This window comes from Phascolarctos cinereus, unplaced genomic scaffold (assembly GCF_003287225.1).
Source record: "Phascolarctos cinereus isolate Bilbo 61053 unplaced genomic scaffold, phaCin_HiC Scaffold_1;HRSCAF=81, whole genome shotgun sequence".
In the NCBI taxonomy this organism is placed as follows: Eukaryota; Metazoa; Chordata; class Mammalia; order Diprotodontia; family Phascolarctidae; genus Phascolarctos; species Phascolarctos cinereus.
The window spans coordinates 145,860,869-145,877,042 of NW_027555514.1; the positions used below are offsets into that span (position 1 = coordinate 145,860,869).

The 16,174-nt window shown below is 39.2% G+C and overlaps 1 protein-coding gene and 1 long non-coding RNA gene across 6 annotated transcripts in view; one reads left to right on the top strand and one right to left on the bottom strand.

Moving 5' to 3' along the window:
• Positions 1–16,174, bottom strand: part of FAM185A (family with sequence similarity 185 member A) — an 83,613-nt gene that overhangs the window by 2,657 nt on the left and 64,782 nt on the right. The gene's annotated exons all lie outside the window — the stretch shown is intronic.
• Positions 6,645–10,399, top strand: LOC144455108 (uncharacterized). Its single transcript, XR_013483778.1, has 2 exons — positions 6,645–6,994; positions 9,835–10,399. It is a non-coding gene; the product is annotated as an uncharacterized LOC144455108 (long non-coding RNA).

The window sequence follows — 16,174 nt, forward strand, 5'->3', positions numbered from 1 at the left end:
TACTTTTTCTATTGTCTTTTTTTATTGTATTCCTCTGGTATTCCTGACACTTTGTTCCTACAAATAGATTTATTTTGAATAATTTTATAAAGTAGCCTTGTGGTAATTTGATATGGTAGTAAATGTGTGTAATTTAGGTAGGAACATTTTTACCATGTGGGTACTGATCAGTCATAAACAAAGAATCTTTCTCCAATTATTCAGGCCTTCTTTTAGTTTTACAAAAATTGTTTTGTTACTTTATCATAGATTTAGACACAGAAAAGTCCCGAGGGACCATTTAGTTAAACAGATTCATTTTACAGATTAAGAAATGTTGAAATGTAAAGAATGTCAGCGGTGAGGTGGTACGGGGCATAATGCTCGACCTGAAACCTGAAAGTTGTGGAGTCAGTTGTGCCTGACTCTTCATGGCCCCACTTGGGGTTTTCTTGGCAAAGACACTGGAGCGGTTAGCCATTTCCTTCTCCAGCTCATTTTACAGATGAGGAAGCTGAGGCAAATGGGGTTAAATGACTTGCCCAGGGTCACACTGCTTGTCCAAGGCTGGATCTGAACTCAGTCTTCCACCAGGCCCAGCACTCCATCCACTGCACCACCTAGCCACCCAGAATCAGGAAGATCCAAGTTCAGTAGTAACTGCCTCAGACAACTATCGGTGTGTGTGACTCTGGGCAAATCATTTAATTACTGTCTTCCCTCAGTTTCCTCATTTTACAAATGAGAAAATATTATTATTACCCTTCCCTTACCCTCCCAATTTGGAAAACCCACTTCTCAGAATTCTTATCAGGATAAAATAAGACATTTGCAAAGTGTTTCACAAACTTTAAAGCACTATATAAATGCTAGCTATTATTACTAATATTGTTGCTGTTATCATCCATGGTTACACAGGTAGTGAGTGGCAGTGCAGGATTCAAACCCAAGACCTGTGACTCCAGATCTCATGCTATTTCCACTGCATTTTTCTTGTATTTCTTTCCTGAGCTTTGTTAGTAAAATGCAGAAAAGGTGATAGTTTTTTGGATTCTGTATTATTGACTGCATTTATATAGGTCTATTGTCTCAATTCATGGTTTTTTTTTTCTTTTGTGAGACAATTGGGGTTAAGTGACTTGCCCAGAGTCACACAACTAGGAAGTATTATGTGTCTGAGTCCAGATCTGACTCCAGGGCCAGTACTCCCCTCAACGTTTTCATTAATTTCCTTAGGTTCTCATTATTATAAACAATCCTATCAGCTACAAATATAAGTAATTTTAATTTCTCCTTCTCTATGCTTATTCCCCACTTTTTAAATTGCTCTATTGCTACAGGTAGCATTTCTAACATTATTCAAAAACTAGTGGAAACAGCACAATCCCTTAGAGTATCAGCTGCTGTTTTGGTTTATTTCATTTTTAACCTATATATTTCCTGGAAAGATGTTGTGAAATCCTGGGGGCCTCCAGGGAGTTTGTATATGTACAGTCAAGGGAAGGGATGACAACAAATGGTTGGAGGTACATGTTAGCTTCTAATTTGGTAACAATCCTGGGTTAGCCAGCAGCAAATCTGATCATTTGATTTAAGATTATCATGGGTAGATGTGACTTTATAGAACTAGCTTTGGATACAGGAATCCTAAATTCATTTTACTGGTCTGTTTTGGAAGGTCCTGAATAGATCTAGGTCTCAACTCCCAAATATCAAAAGTCGGGGAAGCTGAGATAGGAGCTGTGACAATACTCTAGCTAGCATTTCTAAGCTTCACAATAATGAGTATTTGGGATCAGCAGAATTCTAAGTAAATTTGGTCCTACTACTCTACCACAATGGGCAAAGAAAATTGTGTAGGTCTGAAGGGAAAAAAAAGCCCATCTGATCTAGTTGATGTTGAATTCCACAAGAAAAATGTTTCTTCCATTAACAGTTAAAAAAAATATATGGGTGGCCACAAATGCTTCCTGTATCACATCCACATTTGAAATAAACATTTTCTCTTACAATCGGGTTATTGCTCTTACAGCCTGCTACATATACAACGTTCCATTATTAACACAAGGGGAATAAGCCAGGCCCAATTTCCTAATTCCCTTCATAGGTGCACTTATATCTTTATTTTGGTTAAGCAGACTGTGCAACTAGGAAATGTACTTCCTGTTTACTCAACTATGATTACCCTATTTAGCTAGCATGATAAATCTAGAGAGATGGCATGGTACAGTGGAGGCATAAGCAGGCCAAAGTCAGCAGTACCCAAGTCCAAGCCTTCCCTCAGACACATGCTGGTATAGCATAGCCCTGGACAAGTCAGTTACCCTCCCAGTTCCCTTGAAAATGTAAATTTGTTTCAATGTGATTGATCTATTAAGGAACATTTTGAGCATAATGTGAATTTTGGTTTTGCACATGTGTGATTTCATCCATGAAAAACAACAATATAAAAATTCTTTCCCAATTTTCTCCTTTCCTTCTAATCTTGGCTACATTGGTTTTATTTGTATAAAACTTTTAAAAATTTAATGTAATCAAAATTATCCATTTTACATCTCTCTTGTTTATTCATAAATTCTCTTATCTGTAAGTCTGATAGGTCATATGTTCCATGTTCTTCTAGCCAAGTGGTTTTTATTGCACAGTTTTGTACAGCTCAGTGATTTTTAGGAATGTACATTGCATTGTAAGGAAACTGATTATATTTGCATAGCACATAGAATGACTTCAATATTTATTGAATAAAAGAGGAGGTAAGAATCAGAAGATAATTATCCAGCCAAAGCACACAGCTCATGTTTTATGTATATAGCACATGGTTATCCAACACCTAATAAATATGGCAAATGTCTTCAATCACAACTTTTCCCTGGTGACTTGAAAAAAAATTTTTCTTTATCATCTTTTTACTGCCATTGTATTTGGTGGTGGTGTTGGAAGAGGCAAGATGAGAAGAGTGTAAAAAACTAGTCAATTTTTCTTTTTCTATCTATCTACAGATCTAGTTTAAAAGCTAGTATTTTAGGCACACGAAGTTATTCTACCAGGTGGTCAAAGATTTTGTAAAGGTAGGTTCCACAAGGCTTAGTAAATGATTATATATAGGGAGTAAGGGAAAGTAAAGATTATGGACCTCGCTGCTTGGAGAATGGTGATGCCCAACAGAAACTGGGAAGTTAGGAAGGAAGGACAGTCTAGGGGAAAGAAGAGTTGTGTTTTGGACATACTGAGTTTTTGGTGTCTATGGGATTGGAAATGTCCAAAAGACAGTTGGTGATCTAGGACTGCACTCAGGAGAAACATTAGAGCTGAATACACAGATCATATGTATATATCATAGATCAATACATAGATCTGAGTTATTTTCATAGACATAGTTGAAGTCATGGGAACTGATGAGATCTCTGACAAAGACTATGCTAGGTCACATGAGGAACACCTATGGTGGGGGGGTGGGATCTTGCTCTTTGCTGCATGCTCCCTTTTTTGTTTTTTTTGGTTTTTTTTACCCTGACTAATTTAGGCTATACATCTAGAGGTCAAAACCCCACAGCCTGCCTGTTTTATGAACTCAAAAACTTATGGGCATCCATCAAAAAAATCAGGTTTCTAAATCATTGGATCAGAGATGATAGAATGGAAACTTAACAGTTCACTGATCCAACTCATTGATTTTTATAGCTGAAATAACTAAAGCACAAAGAGGCTCAGTGATTTCCCCCGGGTCACCAAGCTAGAAATCTAAGGAAAGATTTGAGCTCCTCCGGCCTCAAAGTCCAGTGTCTTAGCAACTAGTTATTTCAGGCTGCCTCTCTCATTTGGAGCTCTAGCACTAAGGATCTGCCACCTCCTGTGGCAGTGTGGTGCCAGGGAGAAAGCACTGAGTATGACGTGCGACTATCTAGAGCCAAACCTTACCTCCAAAGATCAACCATGGCTGTGAGGCCATGGGCAAGAAATATCACCTGTCTGAGCCTCCATTTCTCAATTTGTAAAAGGGGATAACATCCATAAGTACTTACACTTACTAGAGTTGTTGAGAGGTAAATGAGATCAAATGCATAAAGGGCTTTGCAAACTGTAAAGTGCTATAAAAATATCGGGAGGTGGGGGTAGTAGTAATCAGAAAAATCCTATCCTAGATCACAAATACTATTTTTCTTCTTCCAACATGAAAAGAACCTTCTATCTGTCCTATTCAGTATAGGCAAAAGGAATTACTTACTGCTCTTAGTGAAATAACACGCACGATATTTTATGCTTTGGAGATAATAATCAAGGGGTAGTCTATATAAAATTCCATTTAACTTGTTTGGAAATAGCTTTTCCTGCCTGTCCCACCTTATGCTAACAATACGCACTCTGCTCAAAGATCCTCACGTATTATCACTGGCCTGGGGCTAAAAAAACACCTGTTATCATAATTGGGCTAATTTGTTAATTCTTGCCTACAAGAATACCATGTTTTTGTTCTTACTAGAAAATGCTCCTTGGTGACAAAGAAATGGGAAAATAATTATTCTGTCCCTGATGTGGTTCTCATTAAATAGAGAAAGTCATTTTTTTCAGATCATATTTAAGAGCAAAAGTAGTTTTTCTAAAAGAGCCTCCCCCCAACCCCTGCCCAATGTTCCTGGTATAATCGGGACCTAGTATAACAGTATCATGTTTCTAAATGATCAATTCAGGATACTAGTTTGTTTGTCCGTCCCCCCCACCATGGACTGAATAAAGTGCTTTTATGGCTAACATCCCCTTTTCTTCCTCATTCCTCACCTTTATTTACTGATTCTCTCTAATGAGTTCCATTGGGTAATACTGATGCATTGTGCCTGAAAATGGGATTTAGATTAAAATAAAATAATAATAGACTCTTGGTCAGGAATGAAGTACACCTAATCAAAACTGGGGAAACTACAATTTGTCTGGTGTTTTCAGTCTCTAAACTAAAATTGATGAGGGAAAGGAGAAAAACACCTATCCACCAACCTAGATACCATAGGGTGGGGCTACATTAAAGGAAAAATGTAGTTATGGGTCACAGACAACAAAATTAAAGCAGAAAATGAAAACTGGCTCAGATGAACTACATTCTTGGTAACTGAAAGAATTTTGTTAAGATGCCGAATTACTGATGGTGACAGTTCAAAAACTGTAGAAAAAGGTAGAGTTAGTGTAGAATTAAGATAGGCAAATGCCCAAAGGAAAGAGGGCAGGGTTTACAAACTATAAGCTTGTGAGCTGGACTTTGATTTCAGGAAACATTCTCCGGTAAAGCCCTGGACAGATGGTTAGAGAACATCTAGAAAAGTGATGAGTACAAAGAGCCAGCAGGACATCATCAAATACAGGTCACACCTCCCCCACCCCAAGACAATTAGATGATGCTACCTAGGGTCTTGAATGTGTGCCTAACTCAGGTTTCCACAAAGACCAATCATGAGAACAGAAGAGATTGTCCTTGAGCTCAGGTACATACACCATGACCAATTAGTGCTCTTAAATGTTCAAGAACCCTTGATAAGGGAAGCTTTAACCAGAGGAAACAGCTGTAATCCAGCTTCAAGTTGCATTACTGCCCAGAGGATTGTCCTGTGGCTCTCACATGGACACTGTTGCACAGGACATCTTCAATAGAGTGCTTGGCCCTATGCTATTTAACGTTTCTATCTGTGAGTTGGATGAAGGTTATGGATAGCAGGCTCATCAGATTTTCAGGTAACAGCAAGTTAGGAGAAATAACTAACATACTGCCTTGATACTTAGGATCCCAAAAGACCCAAAGAAGCTACAGCATTAGGTTAAATCTAATGTAAGATAAAATTCATGAGTAAAACAAAGCCTTACATTTGAGCATAAAAATTCCACTTCACAAGCCCAGAATGGTGGAGGAATGGTTAGAGAGCAGTTTGTATGAAAGCGCTCGGGGTTTTAATGCATTGCCAGCTCCATACAAGTCAGCAGTTTGCTGCAGCAGCCAAACATAGTGTGACCTGGGACTCCAGCAAGGCACAGCTTCTAATAATAAGCAAGGAAGAGCCTCCCTGTATTCTGCCATGGTCAGGCCACACATGAAATAGGGTTTAGTTTGGGAAGGGCACTGAGAAGCTGCAGAGTATCCACAGGAGAACAACCCAAGGTGAAGGGCTTTTAGTTTGTATCATGGAAGTACCAGCTGAAGGGATGGGAGATGTTAAGCCTGAAGAGGAGAAGATGCAGGGGGACATAAGAGATGTTTTCAAATATCTGAAGAGCTGCTATGTGCTACAGGGACAAGATTTGTTCTGTTTGACATTCACAGGGCAGAATCAGGAGGAATCAATGGTAGAGTGAGCTAGAAGGAACTAGGTTTGATTCTTGGCTCTGCCATTTAAGATCTAAGCAACTTTTGGCAATCAACCTCTCTTTGTGCCTGTCTGTGCCTCAGTTTCCACATATGTAAAAAATGGAGAGGATGACCTCGACCTCCAAGTTCCCTTTCAACTTTAATGTATATTTCTATGATCCTTAGTTTAAAAGAATCAAATTTAGGGTTATAGAATATAAAAACTTCTTAAGAAACTGATAATTTAGATGGCAGAAAAATACAGACAGACAGACAAATAGTATTAAACTATATGATCTTAAAGAGAAGTGCAAAATGAATTCAGAGGGGAAAAAATAGCTAAATTAGGCTGAAGGCTTCATGGAAGAACTGAAGTTTGATGTGGATCTTGAAGAGTGAATGGGATTTGTACAGGTGAAAAGAAGGGATAGCCTTTCAGTTGTATATATATGTAGAGTGATATATTTCTATATTGCTGTAAAGTCTACAAAGCCCTTATTCATGACCATTGCATTATACACATTTTCCTCACTCTACAGACGAAGAAACTGAGGCTTGGAAATGTTAAAGACTTGCTTAAACCTACTCATTGTGATCAAAGAAGAAATGAGCACATCATACATTAGAGTCCTCTAAAGAGCCGACCTGAATAGAATGCTGAAGTGAAATAAGAAACGGGATTCTGGACAGGTATTATATAAAGCTTCTTAAGATTTTAAAAACTTAACTCCCAGTTCTATAGTGTTTTAAGTTTCAAAGCACTTTTCTCAAAATTGATAATATAAACATTATTATCCCTTTTCTTTGTGGGGAAGGACTATCTTCTGATTTCAGTCCTTCCACAAAAGTCCTATTCAGATACTGCCCCACCCCCCAACCCAGCTTTTGAAAACAATGCCATAACCCTCTGAGAATGAAAACCAGATGAGGAATAAAACAGAGAGATGTATGCTCACTGAAAATATTCCCTACTATGATGGAATTCTGGCCCAGAATCCAGGTAAAGGAGGGATTCCCTTTGGGGCTCCCTCCCTGGATGCTGAGGTCCTTGAGATGCTCCTATTTCAAGATGGCACTGTGTTATTTGCAGAGGTTGCTCTTGGAACAGATGAAATTATCCAAAGGAGTTTGAACGTCTATCAATCTATGAAGAAAAGACTGAATGAATATAGAATGTCTCTTTCCCAGATTCAAACATGAATCTGAATAGATACCCTATAGTAGGGATCAGCAAACTTTTTCTGTATTGGGTTGCTGGCTAAGTGGCAAAGTAGGTGTTATTACACAGGTACTTGTATAATGACAGAAAACAATTTCCCACAATTTTCTATTGATAAAATTCAAAGTATAACGGTCACAAATAATGATGATTTTCCCAAGGTTGTACAGCTAGTAAGCATCTAAGGCTGAATCTGAATTCGGGTCTTCCTGACTCCAGGACCAGTGCTCTATCCACTACACCAGTTAGCTTTCATCAACTGATTACAAATGTTCATCTATTAATGCTGTTTTGTAATGAGATTTGATATAATTCATCTTTGAAAACATCTTTTCACAAAAAAAAGGTACTGACAAATATTGATATCCATCCATAAGTGTAAGATTTTAACAGCATATTCATTGATTAGAAGACATTTATAGAATTTTATTAGATTCCTCTGATATTTGCCTTTTAGCATTCTACATTGCCCATTAACTACTTCCAAATGATGGTTAAGTAGAAGCCCCTCAATTACACAGTTAAATAAATGGATTTTGAAATGTGCAGATTTCTTTCATACTGCATGGAGGTCCAAAAATGCTAATGAAACTTTAATTGGAGGTTGGAAAATATATCTCCTGTAAATGTGTGTAGGAATGGAAATTTCATTTCTTGATCTAATGCTTGACTGCAATAGAGATATATAAAGCAGCTTGACATTACTTGTGAATCAAACAATTTTGTCACTGAATTGATTTTATTGCAGTATATGTTTCACATATTAGCATTGGTTTTGCCTTGTATTTTTAGGCTGAACTTATTAAAAACAAAACAAGTCTGTATCAAAAGCTAATATCCAAAGCCATTTAGTGTTTGATAATTAATAGTTGTTGAGGGTGGTTCTTTTCATTAAAAATAAAATTTAATCTTGGCCCTTAGCTCAAAAAATCATAATAAAATTTTATTTTATTTTTCTCTACTTTCTTTGTTTTGACATCAGGACCCTCAAAGCTGCGCTGAGTTATCACTATATGTGATCTGTAGTGTGCTGGGCAGCCATGTAAGGCAATGAGAGTGCCACATAAAGTCTCTGTTACAACTATTCAACTGTCACTTGCAGCATGAAAGCAGCCCTAGACAATACATAAATGAGTGAGTGTAGCTAGGTCCTAATAAAACTTTATTTTAAAATGTGAAAAAACAGGGGCAGCTAGGTGGCGCAGTGGATAGAGCACTGGCCCTGAAGTCAGGAGGACCTGAGTTCAAATGTGGCCTCAGACCAAACACTTGACACTTACTAGCTGTGTGACCCTGGGCAAGTCACTTAACCCAAACTGCCTAAAAATTTTAAAAAAAATGTGAAAAAACATTCTTAGTTCATGGGCCATACAAAAACAGGCAACAAGCCAGACTTGACCCAGGGACCTTAGTTTGCTGATCCCTGCACTAGAGTTGCCCAACGTTATATATCTGTGGGATAAGACAACACAGATAGAAAATGGCACAGAGTTGGGTCATTTGGGATGGAAATAGTCCCAGACTTGAAAAGGAGAGAGAGTGGACTGTACTGCTTTTGGGAAATTACAAAACATTTTATTTACCCCCAAGCCTCCTCTCTTTTTGACAGGAAGGCCCATCTTTTCAATACAAATATTTTACCAGTGTTGCTATATGACAGTAAAACTTGGAAAACCTCCAAAGAACTAAAGATTAACGTTACACAGAAAGCAATGGAAAGGTTCATGCTGGCTGGGAGCAGGCTGCCACAAGGAAAAAGAAACAACAGGAGTGATGGGGTGAGATATGGGATGAGAGGTGGGAGCGCTAACAGCAGCACCTTTTGATGTTGGCAGAGGATGAGGAAGGCGTCTGACATTTTGGGGGGATCCCTGTGACAAACATTTTGGGGGGAATGGATGAGGGTCCTACAATACACAGAAGCAAGGATAGGTCTCAATCTGCATTATGGAGGGCAATTCTGAATCAGTGAAATCACAGGTCTATTTGAGTATTTTAAAAGGAACATCCAGTGTGGAAACTCCACCCACCAATGTAGATTAGCAACTTTCTAACTTATGGTCTTGGAGAATTTCCTTGGGTACTGAAAGGTCAATTTTCCCATGGCCACACAAAGTATGTGTCGGAACTTGAACCCAGGACTTGAACTCTCTATTGACTAGGCCATGTTACCTCTCATCCCCATTTTACAGATGAAGAAGTTTAAACCCAGAGATTGAATGACTTTCCTAGGGTCACACACAAAGAATCTGAACTAAAATTTGATTCCAGATGCCTCCTAATTCCATGCTTATTGCTCTTTCCAATACAGGAATGGCGAAATTTTGGAACAGTTCAAACAGGAAAATGTAGAAGTTGACCACCATCTTTGACTTCTCTAGTTTGGCCACCTCACTAAAGTATAACAACACAGGTTTCCTGATACTTCTGGATTCTTTTCCCTGTTCAATTTATTTTAAATTCACATTTTTCTCCAAAGTAAGCTTCTCTGAGAAGGAACATTCACTGAGATTTTAAAATGGATGTAAGATTTTGTATCTTGATTTTGTCAGAGTAGGCTGTAAACATTACAGACAGTTTAACATTCAAGAAACATCTGGGAATGGAGTTTTGTGTGTGTTTGAGATCCAACCAGGACTCCTCCAATAGGCACTGGAGTCAAATGTGACCTTGTTTGCTCACTTCTGCCCTGCTGGATGCAGACTTCAGTCTCTGTTCTGGGTGGGTTCTGCTACCCACACATTGCTATTTGCAGAAAACAGTTTCTCATGTGCAGGTACTATGAAGTACATGCTTTTGACTTCTGGAATAAATTAATATCTCACTCCCCTCCCCATCCCTTCATTTTATTTTATTAAAAATAAACTGCTTTGTTATCCTTTGTTTTTATATCAACTATACCCTATCACCTCCTCCTGCCAAAGATTAATCCCATATAACAAATAGAGAAAGGGAAAAAAACAGTTCCAGCAAAACTGATCAGCACATTGAAAAAGTCTGGAATAACCTGTAGTGTTCCATAACCATAAATTCTACCACTGCAAAGAAGGAAGGAAGGTGCTTTCTTATTCTCTTCTTTCACACCAAGTTAGGTCATTACAATTTCTCACAATGCAATTTTTAAAATAGATTCTTTTAATTGATGGTGTTATCCACCCCCATCCCAGAGCCATGCCTTATAACAAAGAATTTTTTTAAAAATTGAAAAGGTAGGCAAAATGGATCAATACATTGAAATCATTTGATATCCAAATATCCATGAACCACAAACTACTAAAGGTGTGCAAGAAAGTATTATCTAATCTCCTTTCTGGATCTGTGGTTGTTCTTTCCATTTATACTACTGTAAACACTAAGTATATTGCTTTCATCGTTCTGCTTACTTCACTAAGCATCATTTCAAAGAAATATTATAAGGCTTCTCTTTTTTATACCACACTAGTAATATATATATATATATATATATATATATATATATATATATATATATATATATATGTATATATCATGTATTCATATGTAACATAATACATATTAATGTATTGTCACTGTTTAGCTATTTCCTTCAATGGACATACTTTGTTTCCAATTCTTTACTACCAAAAAAATGTTGCTATGAATATTTTGGTGTATGTGGGACCTTAAACCTCTTTGTGGTATATGTCCAGCAGTGAGATCTCTGAGTCAAAGGGTATGGAAATTCTAGTTACTTTTTTTCCCAACACACTTCTAAACCGCTTTCCAGAATGATTGGGCCAATTCACAGCTCCACTGATATAGTACATTAGGGTGCCTAGGATCTAAATTTTTTTCAAAGAAAAGGAAGAAATGGCCCATGGCTACAAAAAGATCCAACAAATACATTAGTTCACTACAAAGAGAAGTCCAGTTCTTTGTCTTGTAATTCAAACAGGACATGCATTTTGTTCTCAAATATTATGTGGGGGAAGAGGTTGAGAGCATAAACCAATATACAGACATTCTCACTTTACGCAAATTTGACTTTATGTAAAGAATTCTGGGAGGGCGGAGCCAAGATGGCGGAGTGAAAGCAGTGACTTGCTTGAGCTCTCCCCCAAACCCCTCCAAATACTCATAAAAAATGGCTCTAAACAAATTCTGAAGGAGCAGAACCCACAAAAAGACAGAGTGAAACAAATTTCCAGCCCAAGATATCCTGGATGATTGATCAGAAAGGTGTATCGTGCCAGGCTGGGAGCGCAGCGCGGCGTGGGTGCACAGGCTGCAGTGTGGGCACGCAGGCTGCAGCAAACCTAGAGCAGGCCTCAGAGGACTGAATCTCGGGCAGCTGTGGAGGTTTCCGGACTCCTCAATCCACCAATGCCAAAGACAAATTAGAAGGTCAGTGGAAAAAGTCTGTTTCTGTCGGTGCCTGAGAAAGGAAGGTGGGGTTTCAGTTCAATTCCCCAAGAGCATGGCCCTGTGGGAGGGCAGCTGCTTCCCGAGCTTCCGTCCCACAGACTGAGGGGGAATCCAGTGGCTGATCAGAGAGGGATTGCAGGGATCTCTTTGCCAGTGCTGAGGCAGGAATCTCTTGCTTTGCCCGTGTTTGGATCTGGGCCACAGTCCTGGGCAGCAGTGCTGGGGTGAGGAGGAGCGCTGGCTTGGTGGAGCTTGTAGTGGTTGTGGAGAGGACAGTTACAGGACAGAAAGGAGTACTTGTAGTCGCAGGACAGGAAAGCAGTAAACCCCCTTGCCCCTTATCATACCACCTTGGAAGAACTGAAAATTTACAGGTCCCTACAAGTATCTCTGAAAACAGCTGTACAAACCCCTGAAGCTTGGGACAGTACATTCTCCACATTGGAAGCAGACTCTTACCTCAACAAAGAGTTTAAAACTCAACTAATTGGCCGGGATCATGAGCAAGCAGCACAAAAAGAGTCAGACTATATTATCTTACTTTGGTGAAAAAGAAGACCAAAATATACAACCAGAAGAAGACAACAAAGTCAAAGCCCCTACATCCAAAGCCTCCAAGAAAAATATGAATTGGTCCCAGGCCATGGAAGAGCTCAAAAACGATTTTGAGAAGCAAGTTAGAGAAGTAGAGGAAAAACTGAGAGTGATGCTAAAGGAGACCCAAAAAATACTGAAGAAAATAACACCTTAAAAAACAGCCTAACCCAAATGGCAAAAGAGGTCCAAAAAGCCAATGAGGAGAAAAATGCCCTAAAAAGCAAAATTGGCCAGATGGAAAAGGAAGTCCAAAAGCTTACTGAAGAAAATACTTCCTTAAAAATTAGAATAGAGCAATTGGAAGATAGTGACTTTATGAGAAATCACGACACAGTAGAACAAATCCAAAAGAATGAAAAATTAGAAAACAATGTGAAATATCTCATTGGAAAAACAACTGACCTGGAAAATAGATCCAGGAGACAGAATTTAAAAATTATTGGACTATCTGAAAGCCATGATCAAAAGAAAAGCCTAGATATCATCTTTCAAGAAATTATCAAGGAAAACTGCCCTGATATAGTAGAACCAGAGGGCAAAATAGAAATTGAAAGAATCCACAGATCTCCTCCTGAAAGAGATCCCCAAAGGAAAACTCCTAGGAATATTGTAGCCAAATTCCAGAGTTCCCAGGTCAAGGAGAAAATATTACAAGCTGCCAGAAGGAAACAGTTCAAGTACTGTGGAAACATAATCAGGATAACACAAGATTTAGCAGCTTCTACATTAAAGGACCGCAGGGCATGGAATATAATATTCCGGAGGGCAAAGGAGATAGGATTACAACCAAGAATCACCTACCCAGCAAAACTGAGTATAATCCTTCAGGGGAAAAAATGGTCATTCAGTGAAATAGAGGACTTTCAAGCATTCTTGATGAAAAGACCAGAGCTGAATAGAAAATTTGACTTTCAAATACAGGACTCAAGTGGAACATGAAGAGGTAAACAGGAAAGAGAAATCATAGAGACTTATTAAGATTGAACTGTTTACATTCCTGCATGGAAAGATGATATTTATAACTCATGAGACCTTTGTCAGTATCAGGGTAGTTGGAGGAAAAAAATTATATGTATGTATATGTAGATAGATAGAGGGCACAGGGTGAGCTGAAGATTAAGGGGTCATATCTGGAGAATAAAATTAAGGGATGAGAGAGGATTATACTTGGAGAAGAAGAAAGGGAGAGGTAGAATGGGGTAAATTATCTCACAAAAAAAAAACCCAGAAAAGTCTCTTACAGTGGAAGGGGAAACAGGGGAAGGTGAGAGGGAATGAGTGAATCTTATTCTCATAGGATTTGGCTTAAGGAGGGAATAACATACACATTCAGTTGGGTATGGAAATCTGTCTTACCCTACAGGAAAATAGGGGGGAAAGGGGACAAGAGAGCAGGGGGATGATAGAGAGGAGGGCAGATTGGGAAAGGGGTTAATCAGAAGTAAATACTTCTGAGGAGAGACAGGGTCAAAAGAAAGAATAGAATAAATGGGAGGGCAGGATAGGATTAAGGGAAATAGAGTTAGTTTTTCACAACATATCTACTATGGACGTGTTTTGCATAACTGCACATGGACAACTTATATTGAGTTGCTTGCCTTTTCAATGAGGGTGGGTGGGGAGGGAGGAAGAGAGAAAATTTGAAACCTAAAGTTTTAAAAACATATGTTTAAAAAAATGTTTTCACATGCTACTGGGAAATAAATATAGGAAATGGGGTATAGAAGTCTATCCTGCCCTACAGGAAAATAGAAGGGAAAGGGGATAAGAGAAGGGGAGAGATATAGAGGAGAGGACAGAATAAGGGAAGGGATATTCAGAATGCATGACATCTTGGGGTGGGGGAAGGGGGGAGATGGGGTGAAAATGTGGAACTCAAAAACTTGTGGAAGGGAATGTTGAAAACTAAAAATAAATAAATTTATATTAAGAAAAAAAAAAGAATTCTGAAAGAAATCCACAGTCCAAAAAAACTTCACAAACTGTTAATTTTATTGTATAGTACTGTGCTCCATGGCCTTTCATCCTTGTCTCCCACCAAAAAAAACCCTTCAAGTGAAAACAGAAGAATGTGCTGCCACTTCTGAGACTGAGGCTCCAACAGAGGAGACCTTTGCCCCACTCTATCTACCATCACCTTGTGTTCAGCAAGCACATTTATCTTCCATCTAGCCCCAGCCCCCTCCTGTCTGTGTTCAGCCTCCATGTGTCTGCCCCAGTGTGTTCTTCCTGTTGATTCTGGCCAGGCCCCCACATGGCTGGCCCTGGCCTCACATGTTTCTCCTCCTGCTCTTGTTTCTCTGTTCCTGGACCCCATGAATCCTTGAATAGCTTGGTAGGCCCCTGCATGGGCACATGGCCCCCTTCCTGCCACCCTCCCTCCTTCCCCATACCTTCAGGCAAATTCACATTATATAAAAATTGCTTTATATAGAAGTCTATGGAATGGTCCACTTGGTCACTGTAAAGTGAGAACTGTCTCTAATCTCTCCTTAATTCAATATATCCCACACAACCACTGAGAGGCTGATTATTCTAAAACTTTAATTTCATGTTACTTGTTGCTCAGAACTCTTCTGTGATTAACATTACACTGATGATAATATCTAAATTATTTATTTTGTGTGGTAGAAGGAATATCTACTAGAGTTCCAGTGCCACGGACTAATTCTTTTCCTTACAAGGTACAGCAACCATCTCCAGGATTTAACTGGCTAAGGAGACTAAAGGTTCAGGCCACTGATACTGCTCGCTTTGTAATGAGTACAAAAAGCTAAGAGGGACCACACCTCCTAGACAAAGGCAGATAGTTTAGTCAGACCTTAATAATGTAACCAGACTAAAGTTTGACCAGGAAATCCAAGAAAAAGTCACAATAAGGCCTAGGGACAGTGGGGATGGGAGTGTAGCCAGGAGTGCAGAGCCTTCCTAGGCCCAACAACTGAAAGATTCCAGGGGATCCTTGAGCTAGTGCAGGATACCATCTGCAGCTCTGTTGCCTCCTACCCAGTTCTGGGTCACAGATCCAGTGTGGAGAGGCATGGTCACGAGTGTGGGTCCTACCTGTGTAATGAGCAAGGAGCACATACTGGAAGCAAACAAAGCTGTGTGGCTCTGATCCCAGGAGCAGAAATGGGACTGGTTCTAGCCTACAGCCAAGAGTGAGAGTCTGCAAGAATCCTAGAGTACGGGCAAGTGTGCACTTCATACACCCACTGAATTGCAGTGACTCCCAGTGGGCTACTAGTGCCTGAGTCCGGCTGCAGTCTACTGAAACTTCTAACCAGAAGAATCCAACAGAGAGAAACCTGGTCTGGAACTTTCAGAGATCAGATTAGGAGGGTAATGAACTGACCTTGCCTCAGATCACATCACTTCAGGAGCAATGAAAGTAGTATAAGGACATAAGAGGACAGAAGCTCAGGTCAGACAACTCCTCAGAAATGTGCAGAACCCAGCACTAAGTCCTAGGTCAAGAAGTAAACTGGAAACACGAGCAAACAAAACAGAATCTGACTATTGGCAGGAAAGCTCAAGACACAAACCACAAAGCAGGGAATGTTTCAAAAACATGTCTAAGCAAAGCCTCTAAGAAAAATGCAGTTCAGAGACAAGTGCATGGAGTTCATAGAAGAGTTAAAGCAAGAGTTTTTTTTAAAAAAGCTTAAAAA